The 27,930-nt window shown below is 43.9% G+C and overlaps 1 long non-coding RNA gene across 1 annotated transcript in view; it reads right to left on the reverse strand.

Moving 5' to 3' along the window:
* Nucleotides 1-1,081: 1,081 nt before the first annotated feature.
* The window catches only part of LOC134760748 (uncharacterized), a 151,602-nt gene continuing 124,753 nt past the window's right edge, over nt 1,082-27,930 (reverse strand). Inside the window, exon 4 of the long non-coding RNA XR_010138689.1 lies at nt 1,082-3,392. This is a non-coding gene — a long non-coding RNA (uncharacterized LOC134760748). The remainder of the gene's footprint in view (nt 3,393-27,930) is intronic.

Raw genomic sequence — 27,930 nt, forward strand, 5'->3', positions numbered from 1 at the left:
AGCACCTCTGTGATGAGGTGCTCACTGCCATCTTGTGGTGGTGGGGGGGGGGTCATCTAAACCCAGAAGTGATTGTCACGGTTGGCTTTCTAGAATCTTTGCTGGAATCACATGTTGGGGATCATGTTCTCTAAAAGCAAAGCATGCAGAGGTGATTCAAGAGGTGCATTGGGCTGGGCGCAGTGGCTCACGCCTGTAATCCCAGCACTTTGGAAGGCCGAGGCAGGAGGATCAACTGAGGTCAGGAGTTCGAAACCAGCCTGACCAACATGGAGAAACCCCGTTTCTACTAAAAATACAAAATTAGCTGGGCGTGGTGGTGCATGCCTGTAATCCCAGGTACTTGGGAGGCTGAGGCAGGAGAATCACTTGAACCCGGCAGGCAGAGGTTGTGGTGAGCTGAGATTGTGCCATTGCATTCCAGCCTGGGCAACAAGAGTGAAACTCCGTCTCGGAAAAAAAAAAAAAAAAAAAGATACATTGCAGGAGTGCGCTGGGGAGCTCAAGGAAAGCAGCAAAGACCCTCTTAAGTCTGATCCCAGGGAGGCTCTGGAGCTTGCACCGCAGCACAGAAGGGGCCTCACCTTGGTCGCTCGTATGTCTCTGTGCTAGCATGTCCCTGGCTGTTGGCTGTTTTCAGGAAGGAGGTGTATAGCAACCACCTGGACCAGGTGACTGCCCTTCAGCCGAGGTCAAATCTCTGCAGAAAAATCATCTGTGAGGTAGGAATGAGCATCCTGGAGAAGGGGATCTGAGCAGTACACCCACAGTAATTCCTACACTGTGTAAATGTCTTTAAAGAAAAGTACCAGGGCTGGGCATGGTGGCTTATGCTTGTAATCCCAGAACTTTGGGAGGCCAAGGTGGGGGGATTGCTTGAGCCTAGGAGTTCAAGGCTGCAATGTGCCATGATTGCACCACTTCACTCCAACCTGGGTGACAGAGTGAGACCCTGTCTCTAAACAAAACAAAAAACAAAACAAAATAGCACCCCCAAACCCCCAGAACATCCTGTTTTGAGCAGGCATATGCAAATCTACTCCCAAAGGCCAAAGAAGCTGAGAGTCTGAAGAAGAGGCTGACAAATCAAATTTAATATTGCTTAAAGAAGAGCGGGCATGTTTGGGTGGCAGGGAGATGAGATGGTGGAATCCCACACTGTTACCTCCCAGACCCAAGGCTTACATGCAATAAGATAGAATGGTATAAAAGCCCTTTTTTACTGTGGGTTGTACAAGGAATTGAAGTTGATTGCTTAGAAGAAGAGAAGGATTTGACTAAGGGCAGGGTTTAGGTGAAAGTAGAAACTGTAGGCACATTTCTGGAGCTGGCTTTCATCAGAAGTCAATTTGGCGGTGAGCGTCCAAGATGAAGTGTCCTTATCCTCCACACTCCATCCCCCTAATTCGGCTCTTACAATCTCATGCACCTTCCTCTTCTGCGCTGGTCCCTGAGCCTTTAGGCAGGGAGGTTGGGGTGAACGTGCTGCATCAATGTGTTTTCTACTTTTTTAAGCAGAGGCCACAGCAACAATACGGCAAGCTTTGTAGAAATCATCAGCAGCCTTTGTAGAAAACAGCATACTTTGTAGAATCATCTTCAGAACACTGTGATTTTGGTTAATTCAGAAGTACTACAATGAAATATCTGTAACATTAATAATTTGAATAGTAGGAATAGAATGCACACAGGATTACAATAAAAATTGTTGTTGCATTAGAAGCCAACCAAAACTATCATAAAAAAAGAAAATCCATTTATTCTTTGGATACTTGTAGTCAGGAAATAATTCCGAATTTAGTCCAAATTGCAGGTAAATAATAAAAACCTCAAAAACAATGTTTAGGGCTAGAATCTAATAACAGGTATAGTATAGTTTTCTTCTGAAACCTAATTTTTTTAATCTTCAGTTTCCACATTTCTATGAAGGATAAATTATAGTAGGACCAATTTATTTGCAAAATAAATTTTAATTTCATTATACTTGGTCTGATTATTATTATTATTATTTGAGACAAAGTCTCACTCTATTGCCCAGGCTGGAGTGCAGTGGTGTGATCTCAGCTCATTGCAATCTCTGCCTCCCAGGTTCAAGTGCTTCTCCTCCCTCAGCCTCCCAAGTAGCTGGGATTACAGGTGCATGCCACCATGCCCAGCTAATTTTGTATTTTTAGTAGAGACAGGGTTTTACCATGTTGCCCAGGCTGGTTTTGAACTCCTGATCTCAGGTGATCCACCTGCCTCAGCCTCCCAAAGTGCTGGGATTGCAGGCATGAGCCACTGTGCCCAGCCGTGGCCTGATTATTTGCAATAATGTGCAGAAAGAATAGTGATTGGCCATATAGCCTCTTTTAAAATTGGCTTTGCTGGACCTTTCACGAGTAATTTTGGACTAGATGTTTAGAAACATGAAGGGCAGGAAGCAAAACCAATAATTTGCCATCAGACTGTGCTTGTAGTACCTGTATAACCACCCAACAGGTTCTTCTTGCCCATTGCACAGACAAAACCAATTCACTGAGTCTGTGGTATTGCAGTAGAGAAGGTTTAATTAAATCAGAGCAACCCAAGGGGTAGGACTGGGATTATTAATCAATCTCCCTAATAACTCAGGGGCTAGGACTTTTATGGATAATTTGGCAGGCAGGGAGCTAGGGAATGGGTGCTGATTGTTTGAGAATGAAATCATAGGGGTGTGGAAAATGGTCCTCATGCACTAAGTCCATCTCTGGGTGGGGGTCACAGGACTGGAAATCTCAGGACCTCTGGCCATGTGATTCCTGAGGAGCAACAGATTATAGAAAGGCAAGCTGTGGGACAATGACTGGTTATCAGTCAGCTACACCTGCATTTTAGCAGAATTCAGGCCCCTCTCACAGTCTTAATCTTGCGGGCTTTCATTTGTCGTAAAAAGGTAGTTTCAGTCCCTGAGCAAGGAAGGGGTTCATTTTAGGGAGAGACTATTATCATCCTTGCTTCAGAGTTAAACTATAAACTACATTCCTCCCATGGCTAGCTTGGCCTATGCCCAACAGTGAGCAAGGGCAGCCAGCCTGAGGCCAGACATGAGATGAAGTCAGCCATGCTGGACTTCTCTCATATTCATAATCTTTGCAACAGCAATTTCACCTGTATGAACTGGGTGAATTCCCCCAATCTTCTTGAGATCCCTACATAACTTGAGGTTCCTGAGCCTGTCAGAAAGTGACATTCTTTACTTTCCACAGGTGCGGGACCTTAAAAGGAAAGCATATTGAAAATATATCCAGTCTTTTTTTTTCCAAGAAGATTCTTATCAGCTCCATAAAGTCAACTTCAATTCCTCAAATAAGTCGTATTTGAATTCATTCCACTGTAAGCCTTCAAAGAGTAACGAGTATCTCCAATGGTTCCTGTTATGAAAGAAAACCGAATCTGATTGAGCTTGTGCCAATAATTATATTGCCATAAGTAAAAATACTCACAAATAGTTTCCAAATTTTGGAGAATTCTTGTAGGGAGAAAGGTCAATTTCGCTCACAAAAGTATACTTGGTCAATTGCTGTTAGTTATAAATAGCTCAAAAGAAAGGTTTCCCTGATGCTTCTTCTAACAGAGTGGCAGTCTTCCAAACAGGATGTTGTCTGTTCACTTTGGAATTGCTATCCAGAAAGCAAGCAGCTCTTTGTCGGTCAGGGCAAGAGCTGTTTGTTAGGCACTGTAGAATCCAGCAGCTCCTTGAGATGGAGCAGGGACCCCTCTTAGGGGCTTACTCTATCCCCCTCAGCCAGTATGGAGATAAAGGAAAATCTTGACTTCCTTCAAGGGAAATTCCAGGCATCTAGCTAGCCTTGAGAAGTAAATGAGCAACTTGATCAACGAGAAGGTAATGGTAACTTAAAACAATAGCCAAGGAAATTGGAGTCATAACATATTTGGTTCCCTATGAAAACTAAAGATAACATCTTAACATATGTCTCTGAGTTGTTTTCAGAAAACTGGACCCTCACCAGAAAATACTAAAAATACAAAAATTAGCCAGGTGTGGTGATGAGTGCCTGTAGTCCCAGCTACTCGGGAGGCTGAGGCAGGAGAATTGCTTGAACCCGGGAGGTGGAGGTTGCAGTGAGGCGAGATCATGCTATTACACTCCAGCCTGGGCAACAAGACTGACACTTCCGCTCAAAAAAAAAAAAAAAAAAAGAAACCAAAGACATTGCTTACTCTCATCATCCATTAGTTACTCTCATCGTCCATTTTACTCTCATCATCCATTAGTATACTCGCAGGGAGTGTACACCCCCTTTGTACACTCTCATCATCTAGTTACTGTCATCATCCATTTTAGTAAAGGCTCCTCCGGAAGCTGATAGCAGTCTCATTCAGATTGTACCCTCTGGTTTCGGTACTTTGTTTTGCTCCTCCCCAACAGTTACTAGGTTCTTGGTAACCACAATTCTCAGAAATACTTTCTATTGTCCCCATATGATTTTGTCCTTGGGAGGTGGCTCTGAGCTAGTGGCTGAGACTCACATTCACTGAAATCTAAGCTTAGTGTAGCATCAAGATTGAAGCCAGCACTCTGTTTTAATTTTTCTTTAGCTATGATAGGTAACAATAACTATGGGATTGAATATTACCCTTTTTTCTTATTTTGTTTGCATTTTCTTTTTTTTTTTTTTTTTTCTTAAGTATCCAGTAAACTGACTCCTCCAAGAGTTGGATTCATTTCTAAATTCCCCTGCAAACTTTACCTTCAGTAACTGTAGCTCTATGCCATGGGTAACTATGTGGCCACTCAGGAATCAGAGGTTCCTCATTCCTCACTTTTTATTTTTTTGCTTTCTATACATTTAATTGTATTTATTTCATTGTGAAAGAAAACAGAATCACCAGGCCCCAAACTCACTATGGCTAAGGGCAAGTGAAGTTTGGGAACGTAGTCATACAATACTGCTTTATTTTTTCCCCAAACACATAGCTGTAATTTCACAACCCTGTGTCATTGCCTTATCATTGGGGTAAACCAGAATACCCCAGTGACACAAGGACACATATCTTCCCAGATGGCTTTTGTCATAAGTTGCTCACAAGGAAATTCCTTGTGAGCCCCTAACTCTTTCAGGAGAAATATTATAAACAAAAAGCAAAATTCTAAGCCCCCCAACCAACTGAATAGAGCCCCTTCTTGTCCAAGGGTATCCCCTGCAAACCTGAAAAACTAATTCAGGTCATGATGAGAAGGCAGGGGGTCAGACACACCTCATTATATTTCTTCCCTTTGGAGTTCATGCAAAGTGACCAGCCCTAACATTAAAACAGAGATCCTGGCTGGGCACAGTAGCTCACATTTGCAATCCCAGCACTTTGGGAGGTCGAGGTGGGCAGATGACATGAGGCCAGGTGTTCAAGACCAGCCTGGCCAACTTGGCAAAACCCCATCTCTACTCAAAATACAAAAATTAGCTGGGTGTGGTGGCACACATCTGTAATCCCAGCTACTCAGGGGGCTGAGGCACGAGAATCACTTGAACATGGGAGGCGGAGGTTTCAGTGAATGAAGATCGCCCCATTGCACTCCAGACTGCGTGACAGAGTGAGACCCTGTCTCAAGAAATAAGAAGAAAAAATAGAGATCCTAAGACTGATGGAACAGACTCTTTGTAGCAATAAGATAACCGACTCCAACCTGATTCTGGTATAGCATCACATAATAGATAACATTCCCTAAAGGAAATCAAAGTATTTTTCTCCACATATATTTCTTTGACATATTTTGGAATGGCCCTGCAAAGCCATTTCTTGTTGGGGAAATCTATAGAGCATCCTCTTCCCAGCTGGGCACGGTGGCTCATGCCTGTAATCCCAGCACTTTGGGAGGCTGAGGCGGGCAGATCACCAGGTCAGGAGTTCAAGACCAGCCTGGCCAATATGGTGAAATTCCATCTCTACTACAAATACGAGAAAAAAAAAATTAGCTGGGTGTGGTGGTGTGCGCCTGTAGTCCCAGCTACTGGGGAGGCTAGGGCAGAAGAATCACTTGAACCTGGGAGGCGGAGGTTGCAGTGAGCTGAGATCATGCCCCTGTGCTCCAGCCTGGGTAACAGAGCGAGACTCTGTCTCCAAAAAAAAAAAAAAAAAAAAAAATTAACATGGTGGATCAGCATCCAAGATGGAGTTGCTTTAGCCTCCAAAGAATCTTTGGGATGTGGGAAGTTAGAGGTGGAGAGCGAGGGCAAGGAGAGAAAGGGTGCTGGGCAGAGGGGAGACTGGAGACAGTATGAGCTCTGGAGCACAGCGCCTGTGAAAATGAGTTCATTAAGGGAAAGGAGGATCCCCAGATCCACCTGAGAAGGAAGTGGCTTTAAGGAGGGCCCCTGTAAGCACACTCAGAGCCAAGGGAAAAAGGCCTGGGGCTTTATTTTTAAATTTTTTATTTATTAAAAAAAATTCTTTTTTGACACAAGGTTTTATTCTGTTGCCCAGGCTGAAGTGCAGTGGCATAATCACAGCCTTGACCTCCAGGGCTCAAGTGATTCTTTGACCTTGACCTTCCAAGTGTGTACCACCATGCTGGGCTATTTTTTATTTTAATTTTTTTATTTTGTAGAGACAGAGTTACTATGCTTCCCTGGCTGGTCTCAAACTCCTGGGCTCAAGAGATCCTCCTGCCTTGGCCTCCCAAAGTGCCGGGATTACAGCCACAGGGAATTTCTGGTGCTTTAATCTAATTCTGGTGTGACTGGGGTAAGGGCAGCCTTTTGGGCTACGTGTGTGTGTGTGCACTTGTGTATCTGTCTGTTTTTTGTTTTTGAGATGGAGTTTCACTCTTGTTGCCCAGGCTGGGGTGCAATGGCACGATCTCGGCTCACTGTAAACTCTGCATCCCAGGTTCAAGCGATTCTCCTTCCTCAGCCTCCTGAGTAGCTGGGATTACAGGCATGCACCACTGTGTCTGGCTAATTTTGTATTCTTAGTAGAGACGAGGTTTCTCCATGTTGGTCAGGCTGGTCTCAAACTCCCAACCTCAGGTGATCCACCTTCCTCGGCCTCTGAACGTGCTGGAATTACAGGCGTGAGACACCACGCCCGGCCCTGTCTGTTTTTTTAGGGAGCCAGGCTGATAGATTTCTAGACAGAAATGTCTTGGGACTCAAGCATCCAAGGGTTAGGTCAGGGACAGCAGATGAGCTGGACAAGAAGGCACACAGTGGAGAGGGAGGTTAGAATCCCACAGGGGCAGAACATCGTAAGAATGAGGAGGAAGTGGAGGGCGTGCATATATTGCAGAGGCAGCAGTGGAGCTGAAGGCAGGAAGCCTGCAAAAGAGGAAGGGAGTTTGAGAGCAGGAGGGTGGGAGGTGGAGTCTGAGCAGAGGAGGATTATGGACACCAGGCTGGGGGAAGGGAGGAGGATGCTGGGCAGGCTTGGGTGGGAATTAGACATCGGGGAGAGAGGTTTCCAGAGTGAAGGCTGGTGTTTTCCAGTGTCCAGCAATGACCTGGGAGCGATTTGGGCAGTTTGCTCTGAAAAAGGGGTCTGGGTGGGGCTGTGGCAGCATCGTGGGGGTGGATGAGGGGTGCTGTGGAAAAACAAAATCTCCACTATCTCTCTCTAAGACCTCCTTCAGTCCTGCTTACCCCTTAGCAGGGCTCGAAGAAAGTTGATGGTTCATGAAAACACCAGATCCCAGTAAGAGGCTAAATAGGAGCCTGGGCATGAGGATGGGAAGGAGGAAGGAATTGAGGGCCCTGATGATGTGGGAAGTGTGGGAGAGAACTTAGACCCAAGAATGGAAAGGACAGGTTGGGGAGGGTGGACATCCAGGACCCTAAACTTTGACAGTGGGGAGCTCCAAAAATCCAATAAATTGAGCGGAGGCAACAAAGCTCCCTCTCAAATTCTTGCAGTACCTGGAGTCCCCCATGACTGCAGAAGCGGGGGTCGGGAATTGAGGACCCAGAAGACCTTGGAGTATGCACTGCCCAAAAGAATCAAGAAAAGGGGAGCGAGGAATGAGGGCTGAAATGCTCAGAGTGCAGAAGGGTGCAGAAAATGGGTGTGCTGGAGCAGGTTAGAGGCTCTAACATCTCAAGAGTGTGCAGGGCCCCTCGAGGGTTGCTTTCTCCCTGCCAGGGCTTTCTCCCCAGTTGCAGCGCTTCAGCTTTCCTCTGTCCCAACCAAAAATTGTCCCTTATGGCTTCTTCCTCAACGAACTCATTGTGAATCCTGTTTACTCCCCAACCTCAGTCTTTAAGGAGGCCATAGCTACTCCATCCTTGGCTTGATTCCTCTCAAATTAGGATATGCCCTGCAAGACACCCACAGTTTGTCCATATTCTCCGGGGATCTTCCCCTCCTGAGGCAAGAAGTTCTCAAATATTCCCAGGATTCAACCCCAGAATTTCGCCCTCCCCATGCTCTAAACCCAGGCAGGCTCATGGTCCCTCAGCCCCATGGAGGTCTCACCGAAAATGGGTTCTCTCCAGATTGACAGACTTCCTCCTCAGCACACAGCCCACAGCCCACAGCCCAGTCTCACCCCAGCATCAGAGGGAAGTCACCCCAGAAACAGCAACATAACGTTACTCCAGCCAAGTAACACTTTATTTCCATAGCTTAAAGACAATTTTTTTTTTTTACTGGAGGAGGAGTTAGTGAGATGAAAGTAATAGTCACAATGTAAATTGCTCGGCAGTGATAGGTAAGACCACAGGAACATCGTCAATTCAGGAAGCAAAACTTTTGTGTAATCTCAGAAAGATGGGTATGAGTTACAGAATTTGGCTGGGCACGGTGGGTCATGCCTGTAATCCCAGCACTTTGGGAGGCCAAGATGGGTGGATCACCAGAGGTCAGGAGTTTGAGACCAGCCTGAACAATATGGGGAAACCCTGTTTCTACTAAAATACAAAAATTAGCCAGGCTTGATGGTGTGCGACTGTAGTCTCAGCTACTCGGGAGGCTAAGGTAGGAGAATTGCTTGAACCCTGGAGGTAGAGGTTGCAGTGAGCCGAGATCGTGCCACTGCACTCCAGCCTGGGTGACAGAGCGAGACTGTCTCAGGGGAAAAAAAAAAAAAGATATAGAATTTATCATTAGTAATGCACTCACAAGCTGCTAATTTTTTTAAAATTTAGTTTTTCAATTCAAAAATAGAAATTGTACGTATTCATGCTGTTACTTTTTCATGTTGCATCTTTTTTTTTACCACTAGTATGTGATGTTGTCTTTTAAGATTTCCCTACTTAATGCACAGATCATGCTAGATTTATAAATAGAAATTAAGCAACACTTACTTGTTCTGGTTGGTGTCCCATCATCTTTCTGAAGAAATATATGTCGTCTTTAGAATGTTTCCTCATGTACAACAGGTTGTATATAAATGAAGCTGTTTTCCTTAGTACACATATCAGTATCTTCTTGACTGGAAACATAAGCATCAGCCTTAAGATAGTCGCCATTGTCATTCCATATGCCATTAATTTATCTTCTAGCAATTTTCCTATCTCTTGGGTGAAATAATCAGCTCCCATCTCCATTAAACTTTCCATGATCCTGTTCAGTATATATGAAATACATGAATCCATGGAAGACAAATAAGCAGTTCTGTTGGTTTCAGACCAAGTTATGTTATGATTAACCCCTGAAGTCACGTGGGATTTATGTTGATCTGATAGAATGTGGCCTGTCCAATGAGTGTACGATGTGGTAAACTGGCACCAATTTCAGATGTCAGAGCTGGGGAGAGGCAAGGGAACCCCATCTAGTTCCAGGGCAGCAGAAGGAGGTATGACTAAGAGGAAAAGACTTTACCATGCTCTAGTATGCAGGGCAGGAAATGGAGGCTTTTATACAAACACTTCTGTGCATGAAGACTGAATATTCTGAAGTTCCAATTGTGTGGTGGGCTGAATAAGGGCCCCCCACATAAATGGGAATTATAGCTTGTGACCTGTGAAAGTGACTTTCTATGGCAAAAGGGCTTTTACATATGTGATAAGGTTAAATACCTTTTTTTTTTTTCTTTTGAGATGGAGTGTGGCTCTGTTGCTCAGGCTGGAGTGCAGTGAGGTGATCTCCACTCGTTGCAACCTCTACCTCCTGAGTTCAAGTGATTCTTGTGCCTCAGCCTCCTAAGTAGCTGGGACTACAGGTTTGTGCCACCATGTCTGGCTAATTTTTGTATTTTTAGTAGAGACAGGGTTTCACCATGTTGCCCAGGCTGGTCTTGAACTGAGCTCAAGAGATCTTCCCAGCTCGGCCTCCCAAAGTGCTGGGATTGCAGCACCATGCGTGGCTAGGTTAAATATCTCAGGGTTGGGAGGTTCTCCTGGATTATCTGGCTAGATCCTAATGGAATTACAAATGTCCTTTTAAATTTTTAAATTTTTATTTTTATTTTTTTGAGATGGAGTTTCGCTCTTGTTGCCCAGGCTAGAGTGCAATGGTGCAATCTCGGCTCACTGCAACCTCCGTCTCCTGGGTTCAAGTGATTCTCCTGCTTCAGGCTCCCAAGTAGCTGGGATTACAGGCGTCTGCCACCACGTCTGGCTAATTTTTCATATTTTTAGTAGAGATGGGGTTTCACCATGTTGGCCAGGCTGGTCTTGAACTCCTGACCTCAGGTGATCCACCTCCCTCAGCCTTCCAAAGTGTTGGGATTACAGGCATGAGCCACTGCACCTGGTCCACAAGTGTCTTTGTAAGGGGGGAGGCAGAGAGAGATTCAGTTCAGAAGAAGGCGATGTGAGCCTGAATTTGGGGAGAAAGGGCAATGCGATATGTGGGCATGAGACAAGGAATGTCATAGCCTCCACAAGCCAGAAGAGGCAAGAGCTCATCACCTTTGCAGCCCCTAATGGCAGCCTTGTTTTAATTACACTTTCATAAAATGGAGTCTTTCGAAAGCCAGCAGTGTGAAGGGTCGCCCTCTACTGGACACACAAATCCTGGCTGCTGTCAGCCCGAATGGCCTCCCCAGGCTCCCTGCCCCAGCACCCGCCTGGGCATCCTCCTAAGGGCAGACATTTGTGTTCTCACCTCTTGGCTTTCTTTCTTTGTTGTTCTCACAAAGTCCCTGTGCGTGTCCTACAGAGAATCAGGTGGAAGAGAGGATGATATTGCTACCAATATCATAGGGAGTGTAAACCCTGCTGTGATATTGTTTTCAATATCCGGGGGGAAGAGCATGATATTACTCTCAATATCTCAGGGGGTGTACACCACCCCAGTGACAGTATTCCTAATATTCAGGCGGGGGGAGAGAATACTACTCCCAATATTGCCGGGGGTGTACACCCCCCTTGTGATATTGTTCCTAATATTTAGGGGGGGAAACCATATTACTTCCAATATCGCAGGGGGTATACAACGCCCCTGTAATGTTATTCCTAATATTCACAGGGGGAGAGAATGATATTATTCCCAATATTGCAGGGGGTGTACACATGGGATATTGTTTCTAATATCCAGAGGGGGAAGGGATAATATTGCTCCCAATATTGCAGGAATTGTATACCCTTCTGTGATATTGTTCCTAATAACCAGAAGAAGGATGATATTACTCCCAATATCTCAGGGAATGTACACCCCCTGTGATATTGTTCCTAATATCCAGGGGTGGAGAGGATGATATTATTCCGAATATCGCAGGGGGTGTACACTCCCCTTGTGATATTGTTCCTGATACCCAGGAAGGGAGAAGATGATATTACTCTTTTTTTTTTTTTTTTTTTTTTTGAGACGGAGTCTCGCTGTGTGGCCCAGTCTGGAGTGCAGTGGCGCGATCTTGGCTCACTGCAAGCTCTGCCTCCTGGGTTCACGCCATTCTCCTGCCTCAGCCTCCCAAGTAGCTGGGACTACAGGCGCCCGCCACCACGCCCGGCTAATTTTTTTTGTATTTTTAGTAGAGACGGGGCTTCACCGTGTTAGCCAGGATGGTCTCGATCTCCTGACCTCGTGATCTGCCCGCCTTGACCTCCCAAAGTGCTGGGATTACAAGTATGAACCACCGCGTCTGGCTTTTTTTTTTAAATTTTTTATTTTTTAAGAGACAGAGTCTCACTCTGTTTCCCAGGCTGAAGTGCAGTGGCGCCATATCGGCTCAGTGCAACCTTCGTCTCTCGGGTTCAAGCAATTCTCCCGCCTCAGCCTACTGAGTAGTTGGGATTACAAACGCACGCAGCCACGACCGGCTAATTATTTGTATTTTAGTAGAAATGGGGTTTCACCGTGTTGCCCAGGCTGGTCTCGAATTCCTGAGCTCAGGCAATCCCCCTGCCGCGGCCTCCCCAAGTGCTAGGATTACAAGCGTGAGCCACCGCGCCCAGCCGATAGTACTCTTAATATCACAGTGGGTGTACGCCGACCTGTAATATTGTTCCTAATATCCGGGGGGTGGGGAGAGGATAATATTACTCCCAATATCGCAAAGGGTGTACACCCCCATTATGATATTGTTCCTAATATCCAGGTGGGAAGATGATTATATTACTCCTAATATCGCAGAGGGTCTACACAGCCCCTGTGATATTGTTTCTAATATCTACGGGGGAAGAGAATATTATTCCCAAAATAGCTGGGGGCATACACCCCTCCGTGATATTGTTCCTAACATCCAGAAGGAAGTGGATGATATTACACCCAATGTCACAGGTGGTGTACACTTCTGTGCTCCCTCAGCTTCTCCCAACACTCAGCTTTTCCCAACATGCCCCCATTTTCTTTTTTGTAAAACCACCACAGCTCTCATTGCTTGTTCTTCATGGCTGCTTTCTCTTCAGAGGTGGCTTCCGCATCTGCAGACTAAAAAGAGACAGCACAAGCACACAACCAGCAGAACAAAACCCACAAATGTAGAGCCTCCAATGGCCTTCAACTATAAATCTGTTGGAATGGGATAAGAGTTTTTAAGGATCTCAGTTACAATATAAATAGATGGTGATGTCTCCCATGGTCTATTTAGAGACACAGGGATCCAAACTCCTTGCCTGCCTTTAATTATCAAGATAGTTTGATTTTTATCAAAGGTTGAATTAATGCAGGTAAACAAGTGAAATTTGGGGCTTGTAATAAAGTATGTATTTATATCAAGAGTAACATTTCCTATTGCTAGCACAACTTTGAATCCAAAAGGTTCTGTTGGAGAGAAAAGAAAGAGCATTTTTGTCCTTTCCTCTCTCCCCTCTATTCCTATTTGCCCTCTCAGATTGATTGGACTTTGAGCCATAGCTAATTTCCATAATTCAGAATGTTCCTGTCTGTCTGCGCAAATCTCTGCTAGTCTTTGCTAGTCTCTACTTTTGTACCTTTTTAGGGCACTGACCAGTACCTCTTTAGGGCACTGACCTTATATTGCTAGTCTTCATCTATCCCTATTTATCTCTAGCTCTATTTATCTCTAGCTCTATTTATCTCTAGCTCTATTTATCTCTAGCCCTATTTATCTCTAGCCCTATTTATCTCTAGCTCTACTTACTTAGCCCACTTAACTCTACTTACTCAGCTCTACTTAGCTCTTATTCAAAATGGAGTCGCTCTGGTTTGAATGCTTCCCACATATCTCCCCTTTCCCTTTTAAAGAGGACCCTTAATCCTAGGGGTTGCAGAAGGATGAAGGTCCATTTTCTGTAACTTCTTCATGCTGAATAGGGGCAATGATACTCCTGTCTAACTATTAGGGTCTCTTGTATTCAGGGTAGAGAAGAGCTGAGTCAGAAAGCATTGGCCTGTTAAGCATCTATAGGTAAAACCCTGGCACTCCAGCAGTTTCTCAGCTTCCTGTGCTGTTTTCTTGGTCTGTCCCCACGTTATGAGGGTTGCACCCACATGGTTCATTCATCTCCTGCAAAAACACAAGCATACCCTCGACCCCACATTAGTAAATCTAGTGAAACAAAAGCAAAAACTTTTGTGGTTGTAGCCAGGAGGTATGCCATTGCTGAAGCATTTGTTAACTCACTTTTTGAGTTACTCTTTGGCTATACTTACCATGAGGTAAAACTTTCCACTGATAATGAGAAACAGACCCGTTCTAAGAGAAGACACAGAGAAAGCAAATTGAGGATTCTCAAACCTTCAATTTGCACTGTACAGGGGGATCCAATACATGCTGTGGTTCATAATAGATCTTCAGATATTTGGTGGGCACCCCATTGTTGCAATAAGTCTCTACCCCATAAATTGACAGGAATAGGTGTAATAGGTTGGATTGTCCTTTCCTGGCCATCCAGCCCTTGACACGGTAAAATCAAGGAACTTTTGGAAAGTTTCCAAAGCAGCTCCTACTCCAACAATACCAGTGGATGCCTTTTACTTAGGCCAGCACCAGGGCCATTGATTTATAGCAATAATAGAGACATCAGCTCCAGTATCTACTAGTCCTTCAAAGTCTTTTCCCTGAATAGTTACTGTGCAAATACATCTTTTGTCAGACACTTGATTAACCCAATATACAGCCTTTGCTACTGGATTAGTAATACCAAAGCCTCCTGTTCCTTTCACTGTGCTGCTTCCTAGTTTTATGTAACGTAACAGCAACAACTGAGCAATTCTTTCTCCTGGGGAGGCAAACCACGAAGTCGAGGAGCTAAAAACTAATTGAATTTCTCCAGTATAATCAGAGTCAATTATTCCCGTATGCACAGTGACACCTTTCAAGTTTAGACTAGACCTTCCAAGTAATAGACTGACTGTTCCTGAGGGTAAGGGTCCCCCAACTCCCTTAGGGACCTTTCTTGGTGGCTCCCCAGGAAGTAAGGAGATGGAAATTGTGCTGCAGAAGTCTACAGCAGCAGTGCCTGCTGTGGTGGGGAACAATTGTATGTTTGTAAAGGCACTGGCTGTGCTGGGTATGCCTGTGTTTCCTGAAAGAGGTTGTCCTATAGTAACTGGAAATTGCCATGCTTCAAGGTCTCCCTCGACTCTAGCTTTTTGAATATAATTTTATATAGCACCACCAATTGCTCCAGGTTTTAATGTTGTAATTACAGGAGTGGTAAGTTTTTCAGCTAATTCATTTTCTCACCCATTAAAGGGAGAGAGAGGAGGTGGCCATTCCCTTAATTCAGCAGGTGGAGCTGAGCATGTAGAAAAACATACTTTTTTCAGTTTCCCTTTCTTTTCTTTAATTTCCTCTGGTTGCTGTTCCTCACATTCAGAATCTGAAGTTAGTTCTTTACACTCATCCTCCTCTTCCTCATCTGAATCTGCCTCATCATCTGTTTGAAATGGCTCAAGAGCTGCCTTTATTAGCACGCACATTGACCAAATGGACACTGGAATTTTTGCTCCATCTTTATATGCCTTTTTAAAAATCTCTGCCAATTCTCTCCCATTCATCCAGCTCCATAGTCCCTTGTTCCAGGAACCATGAGCAAGACTGCTTTACTGTGCTAAAGATAACAAATTCTGAGTTCTAACTTTCACTCCCCCTCTGCATAATAAATGCCTTGAGAAATTTAAATAAGCAGAATGTTCGCTTTCACTTTGTCCCATTGTTACCCTGGTTCTTCCAAGTGCTCAGCCTTCCCACCAAGCTTCTTTCAGTCATCCTGGGGTGTCCTTTGATGATGCATCCTCTGCTTTCACACGCTCTAGTGTTCCTTCACCGGGGTCTTTGTTGCTCCATGTTGGGCTCCAGGAATGTTGGAGTGATTGGACCTAACACCAGGTCATGGGGGTGACGAAGTCTGGTGGAGTCAAAGGAATGAGAAAAGACAGTTTGAGAGAGAAAGTGGGTCCAGGGAGCCATCGCAAGTGTGGAGGCTGCAAAGACTCTGAGCTCTGGAAGTGCAGATTATTTACTGGTGATCAAACAAAGAAACAGGTGGTGAGAATGTGGGGGTCAAAAGGGCGTGGTGCATTAAGCACATGATTTACAGCTGTGATGATTTAGCATATGCTCTGCACATGAGATAATGGACAGCAGGTTCTTTTAACTCAAGATATAATCAATCCTGGGAGAGCAAGGAGCAAGGAGCCAGCAAGTTTATTCCAGAGTCATGAACCCTGGATTCTATCCAAGCCATGAGGGGTTTTATGCCCTGGGCTTAGATTATGGTGCATCAGGGTAGCCTTCCACCCTTTAGCACAAACCTTGGTGTTCCAAAGGCCACAAGGGGTTTTAGACCCTGGACCCCAGACGTGTTCCAAGACTCTTACATTATGAGAGACATGCAAGCCCTGCCTCAGCTTCTCTCAACACTCAGCTTTTCCCAACGAGGTGTACACCTGGCCTGTGATATAGTTCTTAATATACAGAAGGAGAGAAGATTATATTTTTCCCAATATTGCAGGGGGTGTACACCCCCCTGTAATATTGTGTTAAATATCCAGTGTGGGTGAAGATGATATTACTCCCAATATTGCATGAGTGTACACCCTTTTGTAATATTGTTCCTAATATACAGGGGGGAAAGGATGATATTACTCCAAATATCACGAAGGGTGTACACTGCCTTGTGATATTGTTCCTAATATTCAGTGGGGGAGATGATGATATTACTTCCAATATTACAGGGGATGTACAACACTCCTGTAATATTGTTCCTAATATTAACGGGGGGATGATATTATTCCCAATATCTCAGGGGGTGTACACCCCCTACATGATATTGTTTCTAATATTCAGAAGGGGATGGGATGATATTACTCCCAATATTGCAGAAGGTGTACACCACCCACGTAATATTGTTTTTAATATCCAGAGAGGGATGGAATGATATTACTTCCAGTATCACAGAAGCTGTACACCACCCCTGTGATATCATTCCTAATATCCAGGGAAGGAGAGGATATTACTCTCAATATTGCAGAAGGCATACACCCCCCCCATGATATTGTTCCTAATAACCAGAAGGGGAAGGATTATTTTACTTCCAATATTGCAGGGGGTGTACACTCCCCATGTGATATTGTTCCTGATATCCAGGAAGGGAGAGGATGATATTACTCTTAAAATATATATATATATATATATATATATAGTTCCTAATATCCGGGGGGGTGGTGGAGAGGATGATATTACTCTCAATATCACAGGGGGTGTACACTCCCCCTGCGATATTGTTCCTAATATCCAGGAAGAGAGAGGATAATATTACTCTTAATATCGCAGTGGGTATACACCACCCCTGACATACATATATAGAGTCTTGCTCTGTGTCCCAGGATGGAGTGCAGTGGCACGATCTTGGCTCACTGCAACCTCGGTCTCCCAGGTTCAAGCAATTCTCCTGCCTCAGCCTCCCCAGTAGCTGGGATTACAGGCATATGCCGCCACGACCGGCTAATTTTTTATATTTTAGTAGAGACAGGGTTTCACCGTGTTGCCCAGGCTGGTCTTGAACTCCTGAGCTCAGGGAATCCACCCGCCTTGGCCTCCCACAGTGCTAGGATTACAGGTGTGAGCCACCGCGCCCAGCCAATATTACTCTTAATATCGCAGTGGGTGTACACCCCCTCTGTAATATTGTTCCTAATATCCACCGGGGGGAGAGGATGACATTAATCCCAATATGGCAGGGCGTGTACACCCCCCTGTAATATTGTTTTTAATATCCAGGTTGGGAGAGGAAGATATTACCTGCAATACTGCACGGAGTGTACACAACCCCTGTGATATTGTTCCTAATATATAGGGAGAAAAAGGAGGATATTACTCTCAATATCGCAGGGAATTTACACCCTCCCCTGAGATATTGCTCTTAATATGAAGGGAGAAAGAGGATATTACTCCCAATATCGCAGGGGGTGTGCAATCCCCCTGTGACGTTGTTCCTAATACCCAGGAAGGGAGAGGATAATATTACTCTTAATATCGCAGTGGGTGTACACCCCCCTGTAATATTGTTCCTAATATCCAGGGGGAGAGAGGATGATATTACTTTCAATATCAAAGGGTGTATACCCCCATTTTGACATTGTTCCTAATATCCAGGGAAGGAGAGGATAATATTACTCTCAATATCGCAAAAAGTATATCCTCCCTGGGATTTTGTCCTAATGTCCAGAGAGGATGATATTACTGCCAATATCGCAGGGGGTGTACTGTCCCCCTATGATACTGTTCCTAATATCTAGGCGGAATGAGGGTGATATTACACCCATTATCGCAGGAGGTGTACACCCTCCCTGTGATATTGTTCCTGATATTCAGGGGGTGACGAGGATGATATTACTCTCAATATCGCAGATGGTATACACCCACTGTGTGATATTGTTTCTAATATCCACGGAGGGAGAGGATGATGTTACTCTTATTTTCGCAGGAAGGGTGTACAGCCTTCCTGTGATATTGTTCCCAATATCAACGAAAAGAGAGGACGATGTTACCGCCAATATCGCAGGGGGTGTACACCTTCCTGTGATATCGTTCCTAATATCCAGAAGGAGAAATAATATTATTCCCAATGTTGCAGGAGGTGTACACACCCCCTGCGACATTGTTCCTAATATCCAGGATAAAAGAGAATAATATGGCCGGGCGCGGTGGCTCACGCCCAGCACTTTGGGAGGCTGAGGTGGGTGGATCACAAGGTCAGGAGATCAAGACCATCCTGGCTAACACGGTGAAACCCCGTCTCTACTAAAAATACAAAAAATTAGCGGGGCGTGGTGGCAGGCCCCTGCAGTCCCAGCTACTCGAGAGGCTGAGGCAGGAGAATGGCGTGAACCCGGGAGGCAGAGCTTGCAGTGAGCCGAGATCGCGCCACTGCACTCCAGCCTGGGCAAGAGTGCGAGACTCCGTCTCAGAAAAAAAAAAAAAAAAAAAAAAAAGGAGAATAATATTACTTCAAGGATCAAAGGGGGTGTACACCCTCCCTGTGATATTGTTTTTAATATCCAGGAAGGGAGAGGATGATATTACTCCCAACATCGCAGGGGGGTGTACATTTATTTTGTGATATTGTTCCTTATATCCGGGGATGGGGCAGAAAATAATATTACTCCCAATATCAAAGAGGGTGTACATCCCCCTGTGATATTCTTCCTAATATCCAGGGGGAGGAGAGGATGATATTAATCCCAATGTCTGAGGGGGTATATATCTCTCTTGTGATATTGTTTCTAATATCCCGGCATGAAGAGGATGATATTATGCTTAATTTCTCAGGGTGTGTACACCCCATCTGTTATATTGTTCCTAATATCCTGTGGGGGAGAGGATGATATTACTCCCAGTATCGCAGGGGGTGTACACTGCCCTTGTGATATTGTTCCTAATATCCAAGGGGGGAGACAATGATATTACTTTCAATATCTCAGAGTGTGCACATCTTTCCTGTGATATTGTTCCTAATATCCAGGAGGAAAGAAAATGATATCACTCCCAATATCGCAGCTGGTTTACAGCCCCCCCGTGATATTATTCCTAATATCCAGGGGGAAACAGAATGACATTGCTTAAAATATCGCAGGGGATGTACACTCCCACTGGGGTATTGTTCCTAATATCCAGAAAAGAAGAGGATGAAATTACTCCCAATGTCGCAGGGGGCGTACACCTCCCGGTGATATTGTTCATAATATCCAGGCTGGAAAAGGATGATACTGCTTTCAGTACCGCAGGGAGTGTACACCCACCCTGCGAGCATGTTCCTGATATTTAGAGGGGGAGAGGATGACATTACTTTCATTATTGCAGGAAGAGTACACGCCCTCTGTAATATTGTTCCTAATATCCAGTGGGGGAGAGGATGATATTACTCCCAATATCACGGGGGATGTACACCTTTTCTGGAATATTGTTTCTAATATTTAGAGGCGGAAAGGATGATATTACTCCTAATAGCGCAGGGGGTGTACACCCCCCCGTGATATTGTTCATAACACTCAGCGGAGGAGGGGATGATACTGTCTTCAATATCGCATGGAGTGTACACCCACACAGTGATATTGTTCCTAATATTCAGGGTGGGAGAGGATCATATTACTCCCAATATCGCAAAAGGTGTACCCTCTTGTGATATTGTTTTTAATATCCAGGGGGAAAATGATATTACTCCCGATTTCGCAGGAGGTTAACACTACCCCTGTGATATTGTGTCTAATATCCAGTAAAAGAGAGAACAATATTACTCCCAATGTCGCAGGAGGTGTACACCCTCCCTGTGCTATTGTTCCTCATATTCACAGAAGAAGAGAATTATATTATCCCAGTATCATAGGGGGTGTACACTTCTTATGTGATATTTTTTCTAGTACCCTGTGAAGGAGAGGATGATAGTACTCCCACTGTCTCAGGGTGTGTACACCCTCCCTCCGTGATATTGTTCCTAATATCCAGGAAGGGAGAGGATGATATTACTATTAATATGGAAGGGGGTGTACAGCCCGCCACCGATATTGTTCGTAATATCCAGAAGGAAAGAGGATGATATTATTCCCAATATCACAGGGAGTGTTCCTCCCTGTAATATTGTTCCTTATATCCAGCAGGGGAGAGGATGATAGTACTCCTAATATCACAGAAGTTTTGAAACTCCCCTGTGATATTGTTACTAATATACAGGGCGGGAGAGGTTGATACTACGAACAATATCGCAGGGGGTGTACACCACCCCTGTGATATTGTTTTTAATATTTATGAAGGGAGAAAATGATATTACACCCAGTATCGCAGGGGGTGTAGACCCCCCCTGTGTTATAGTTCCTAATGTCTAAGGGGGAAGAGGATGATAGTACACTGAACATCGCAGGGGGTGTACACCCTTCTTCTGATATTGTTTCTCATATCCAGAAAAGGCGAGGATGATATTATGCCCAATATCGTAGGGGGTGTACACACCCCCTGTGATATTGTTCCTAATATCCAGGGAAGGAGAGGATGATATTACACCCAATATCGCAAGGGGTGTAAGCCCTCCTGTGATATTGTTATTTATATCCAGAGGGGGAGAAGATGATATTTCTCCCATTATCTGAGGGGTGTACATGCCGTCTGTGATATTGTTTCCAATATTCAGGAAATGAGGGGATGATATTACTTCCAATGTTGTAAGGGGTGTACACCACCCCTTAGATATTGTTTTTAATATCCACGGTGGGATAGGATAATATTACTTCCAATATCACAGAGGATGTACATCACCCCTGTGATATTGTTTCTAATGTCCAGCGGGGGAAAGGATGATACTACCCCCAATATCTCAGAGAATGTACACCCCTCCTGTGATATTGTTTCTAATATCCAGTGGGTAAAGAAGCTATTACTCCCAATATCTCGGGGAATGTACACCACCCCCGTGATATCGTTCTTAATATCCATGGGGGAAGAAGATGATATTACTCCCAATACCGCAGGGATTGTACAACCCCAGGTGATATTGTTCCTTATAGCCAGAAGGGGAAAAATAATATTACTCTCAATATGGCTGGGGGTGTACACCCACTGTGATATTTTTCCTAATATACAGGGAAGGCGATAATGATATTACTCACAATTTCGCAGGCGGTGTACACACTCCTTGTAATATTGTTCTTAATATTCAAGAGGGAGAGGACATTATTTCTAATATCGCAGAAAATGTACAAACCCCCTGTGATATTATTCCTTATATCCTGGGGGGAGCATGATATTACTTGCAAAATCGCAGGCGGTGTACACCACCCCTGTGATATTGTTCCTAATATTAATAAAGTGAGAGGATGATATTACTCCCAATATCGCAGGAAGTGTACACCACCCCTCTGATATTGTTTCTAATATCTATGTAGGGAAAGGATGATATTATTCTTAATATTGCAGGGAGTGTACACCCTCCCTGTGATATTGTTCCTAATATTATTGGGGAAGAGGATGATATTACACCCAATATCGCAGAAGGTGTACACCCTTCCTTTGATATTGTTTCTAATATCCGGGGGGGAGAGCACGATATTACCCGCAATATCACAGGGAATGTACACCCCCCTGTGATACTGTCCCTAATATCCAGAGGGGGAGAAAATGATACTGCACCCCAAAATGAAGGGAATGTACACCCCCATGTGACATTGTTCCTATATCCAGAAAGAAAGAGGGTGATCTTACACCCGTTATCGAAGGGAGTGCACACCCGCACTGCGATATTGTTTCTAATATTCAGGGGGTGAGAGGATGATATTACTCCCAATATCGCAGGAAGTGTCCACTCCCCTGTGATATTGTTCCTAATATCCAGAGGTGGAGAAAATGATATTATGCCCTATATTGAAGGTGGCATACAGTCCTCCTTTGAAACTGTTTTTAACATGCAGGGAGGGAAAAGAATATATTACTCTCATTATGGAAAAGGGTGTACACACCGCTGTGATCTTGTTCCTAATATCCAAAAAAGAAGAGTATGATATTAATCCCAATATCGCAGAAAGTATACACCCCCATGTGATATTGTTCATAATATCCAGAAGAGGCGATGATATTACTTAATACATCTTAAAGATCCTGGGTGTTCACCCCCCGCAGGAGAGGGGGGTGATATTACTCCCCATATCGCGGGGGGTGTTCACCGCCCTGTGATATGGTTCGTAATATTTAGGATATTACAAATATCCTGGGTTAAGTAATATCCTTGATATTAGGAACCATATTATAAGGAGGATGGACACCTTTTTCGATATGGGGAGTAATATTATGCTCTCCCCCCCAAATATTATGAACAATTTCACAAGGGGGGTGTGCACATCCTGTGACAATGGGATTAATATCATCCTCTTTAAAAAAATATTAGCATCGATATCACGGAGGGGTGTACACGCTCTGCAATGTTGGGAGTAATATTATTCTCTTTTTCCCTGGATATTCACAAGAATGTCACAGAGGTGGTGTACAATTCCTGTGATATTGGGAGTAATATCTTCTCTCCCGCTAGATATCCCCCTAGATATCAAACGGTGGGTGTACACACTCTGCGATATTGGGAGTAATGTCATCCTCTTTCCCCCGGATAGTAAAAACAATATTAAGGGGGTGTGTAGACTTTCTGCGATATTGGGAGTAATATCATCCTATCCCGCCCCAGATATTAGGATCAATATTACAGAGGGTGTACACCCTCTGCGATATAGGGAGTAATATCATCCTTTCCCCCCTGAATATTAAAATCAATATCACAGAGGAGTATACACCTCCTGCGATATTGGGAGTAATATCATCCTCTCCCCACCCTGTATATTAGAAACAATATCACAAGGGGTGTGTACACCTCCTGTGATATTGGGAGTAATATCACCCTTATTATCTTTGGATATTAGGAACAATATCACCGTGGGGGTGGGCACCTTCTGCGATATTGGTAGTAATATTATTCTCTCCCTCCCTGGATACTAGGACCAATATCACAGAAGGGGTTTACACCTTTTCTGATATTGGGAGCAATATTATCATCTTCTCTTCTGGATATTAAAAACAATATCAAAAGTCGGTGTACAGCCCCTGTGATATTGGGATTAATATCATCCTTTTTCCCCATAAATATTAAAATTAATATAATTTTCCTCCCCCCTGGCTATTAGGCACAATATCACAAGGGTGTGTACACCCCCTTCGATATTAAGCATAATATCATCCTCTCGCCCCCTGTTTATTAGAAACAATGTCATGGGGGGTGTACATCCCCTGCAATATTGGGAGTAATATCATCCCTACCTCCCTGGATATTAGAAACAATATCACAAGGGAGTTGTAAGCTTCCTGCGATGTTGGGAGTAATATCATCCTCTACCCCTCTGGATATTAAAAACAATATCACATGTAGTGGTACACCCCTGTGATATTGGGAGAAATATTATCTTCTCTTCCCCGGATGTTATGAAGAATATCACAAGGGGGTTTACATTCCCTATGATAGTGGGAGTAGTATCATCTTTACCTCCCCTGGAAATTAGGGACAATATCACGGTGGGGTGTACCCCCCTGCGATATTGGGAGCAATATCATCTCCCACCGCTGTATATTAGGAACAATATCACAGGGTGTGCGTGCACTCGCTTTGATATTGGGAGTAATATTATCCTCTCCCCTTCTGGATATTAGGAACAACATCACAGGCAAAGTGTACACCTTCTGTGATATAGGGAGTAAAATCATTTTCTCCCCCACTGGATGTTAGAAACAATATCACAGGGAAGGTTTACAGCCCCTGCCATATTAGGAATAATATCCTTTCCCCTCATGGATATTAGGAGCAATATCACAGGGCAGTGTACACCCCTTGCGATATTGAAAGTAGTTTCATCCTTCCCTATTCTGGATATTAGGAACAATATCACAGGGGTTGTGTACACGCCCTGTGATATTGGGAGTAATATCATTCTCTCCCCCACTGGATATTAAAAACAATACCACAGGGGGTTGTACACCCCCTGTGATATTGGAAGAAATATTATCTTTTCTCCCCGTGTATATCAGAAGCAATATCACAGGGGGGTGTACACGCTCTGTGATATCGGGAGTTACACTGTCCTCTTTCCCCATACATATTAGGGACAATATCAATACGTGGGTGTACATCACCTGTGATATTGTTCTTAATATCATCCTCTGCCCTCCTATATAATAAAAACAATATCACAGGAAAGGTGTACATTTCCTTTGATATACCACACGAGGGGTGAACACCCCCTGTGATATAGGGAGTAATATCATCCTCTACCCCCCTGAATATAAAGAACAATAGAACAGAGGGGGCTTACACACTCTGTGATATTGATGGTAATATTATTCTCTGCCCCCAGATATTAGGAACAATATCACAAAAGGGGTGTACACCCCCTGTGATATTGGGAGTAACATCCTCTCCTTCCCTGGATATTACAAACAATATCACAGGGGAATGTACACCCTCCCCTGTGTACAGGGTAGTAATATAATTATCTCCCCCCCTAGATATTAGAAACAATATCACAGGGAAACAATATCACTGTGATATTGGGAGTAATACTATTTCTCCCAGCCTGAGTATTAGAAACAGTATCAGAGGGGGAGTGTACACTCCCTGCAATATTGGGAATAAAACCATCCTCTCCCCACTTGGATATTAGAAACAATATCACAGGGAAGGTATACATCCCCTTAGATATTGGGGGTAATATCATTCTCTTTTTTTCCTGGGTATTAGGAGCAATATCACAGGGGTGGTGTACACCCTGCAATATTGGGGATAATATAATCTTCTTCCCTTTTGGATATTAGGAACAATATCACAGGGGTGATGTACACCCTGCAATATTGGGGATAATATAATCTTCTTCCCTTTTGGATATTAGGAACAATATCACAGGGAAAGTGTACACCTTCTGTGACATTAGGAGTAATATCATACTCTTCCCTCGATATTAGCAACAACGCCACAGGTTTACATCCCCTGTGATATTGGGAGTCATATCATCTTCTTTTCCCCTAGATATTAGAAGCAATATCACAAAGGGAGTATTCATTCCCTGCTATACTGGGAAGAATATCAACCTCTTTTTTTCTCCTGGATATTAGGAAAAATATCCCAGAGGGAGAGTACCCCTTCTGCTATATTGAGAGTAATATCACCCTCATTTCCCCTGGATATTAGAAACAATATAAAAGGTGGGTTGTGCACTTCCTGTGATATTGGGAGTGATATCATCCTCTTCCTTTTTGGATATTAGAAACAATATAAAGGGGGGTGTACACTTCCTGTGATATTGGGAGTGATATCATCCTCTTCCTTTTTGGATATCAGGAACAATATCATGGGGGGGTACACCCTTTGTGATATGGGAAGTAATATTATCCTCTCCCCCCTGGATATTAGGAACAATATCAAAGAGGGCGTATACACCCCCTGTGATATTGGGAGTAATATTATCTTCTCCCCTCCTAAATATTAGGAACAATATCACAGGGCGGGGTTTACAACACTTGTGATATTGGGAGTAATATCCTCTCCTCCCCTGGATATTAGGAACAATATCACAGGGATGTGCACACCCCCTGCAATATTGACAGTAACATCATTCTCTCCCTTACTGGATATTAGGAACAACATCACAAGTGGGGTTCACAGCCCCTGTGATATTGGGAGTAATATAATCTTCTTTCTTTCTGGATATTAGGAACAATGTCTATTGGGGGAACCAGCCCCCAATATTTCAATGTAGGTTCTTTTCTATTTTCCCTAAGTGTCAGCTGGTCTGATAAATAAAGAGAAAGCATACAAAAGAGAGAAATTTTGCAGCTGGGCCTCCGAGGGTGACATCACATATCGGCAGGTTCTGTGATGCCCACCTGAGCGGCAAAACCAGCAAGTTTTTATTAGGGATTTCAAAAGGGGAGGGGGTACGAATAGGGAGTGGGTCACAGAGATCCCATGCTTCAAATGGCGATAAAAGATCACAAGGGCAGAAGGGCCAAGCAAGGTCACAAGGCCAGGGCAAAATTAGAATTACTAATGAGGTTCCATGTCCCACTGTGCACGCATTGTCATTGATAAACATCTTAACAGGAAAAAGCGTTCAAAAGCAGAGAACTGGTCTGACCAGAATTCGACAGGCTGGAATTTCCTAATCCTAGCAAGCCTGAGGGCACTGCAGGAGACCAGGGTGTATTTCATCCCTTATCTTCAACCACATAAGGCAGGCACCCCCAGAGCAGCCGTCCATAGGCCTCCCCTGGGAATGCATTCCCTTCCCAGGGTTATTCCTTACTGGGAAAAGAATTCAGCGATATTTCTCCTACTCGTTTTCTGCAATAAGAAAAATATGACTCTGTTCTGCCTGGTCCCACAGCCAGTCAGACCTTATGGTTATCTCCCTTGTTCCCTGAACATCACTGTTATCCTGTTCTTTTTCAGGATGCCCAGATTTCATATTGTTCACACACACATGTTTTACAAACAATTTGTGGAGTTAAAGCAATCATCGCAGTCCTCAGCTTATGAAGATGACGGGATTAAGAGATTAAAGTAAAGACAGCCATAGGAAATTATAAGAGTATTGATTGGGGATGTGATAAATGTCCATGAAATCTTCACAATTTATGTTCAGAGATTGCAGTAAAGGCAGGCATAAGAAATTATAAAAGTATTAATTTGGGGAACTAATAAATGTCCATGAAATCTTCACAATTTATGTTCTTCTGCCACGGCTTCAGCAGGTCCCTCCATTTGGAGGTCCCTGACTTCCCAAAACAAATGTCATGGTGGGGATGTAAGCACCCTGCAATACTGGGAGTAATATTATCCTCCCCTGGATATTAGGAACAATACCCCAGGTGGGGTGTACATCTTCTGTGATATTGGGAGTAATATCATCTTCTTGCCTTCTGGATATTAGACACCCCCCATGATATTGGGAGTAACATCCTTTCCTTCCCTGGATATTAGAAACAATATCTCAGGGGGGTATACACATCCTGCGATATTGGAAGTAATATCATCCTCTTTCCCCCTGTATATTAGGGACAATATTACAGGCTTGTGTGCACACTCTGAGATATTGGGAGTAATGTCATTTTCTCCCCCCATGGACATTAGGAACAGTATCACAGTGGGGGTGTACACCCCATGTGGTATTGGGAGTAATATCATTTTCCCCCTTGGATATTAGAAAATATATTATAGGATGTGTGTACAGACCCTCCGATATTGGGAGTAATGTCTTCCTCTCCCCTTCTGGATATTAGGAACAATATCACAGGGGCTGTGTACACCCCTCGTGATATTGACAGTAATATCATTGTATTTCCCTTTGGATATTAGGAACAATATTACAAGGGAGGTGTACAACCCCTTTGATATTGAAAATCATATCATTCTCTTCCCCCCTGGATATTAGGAAAAATATCACAGGGTGGTGTGTACACTTCCTGCGATATTGGGATTAATATTTTCTTCTTCCCCCTGGATATTAGGAACAGTATCACAAAGGGGGTGTACATTCCCTGCAATATTGGTAGTAATATTATCCTCTCATCCCCTGGATATTAGGAACAAT

This window comes from Pongo abelii, chromosome 20 (genome assembly GCF_028885655.2).
Source record: "Pongo abelii isolate AG06213 chromosome 20, NHGRI_mPonAbe1-v2.0_pri, whole genome shotgun sequence".
Classification (NCBI taxonomy): domain Eukaryota; kingdom Metazoa; phylum Chordata; class Mammalia; order Primates; family Hominidae; genus Pongo; species Pongo abelii.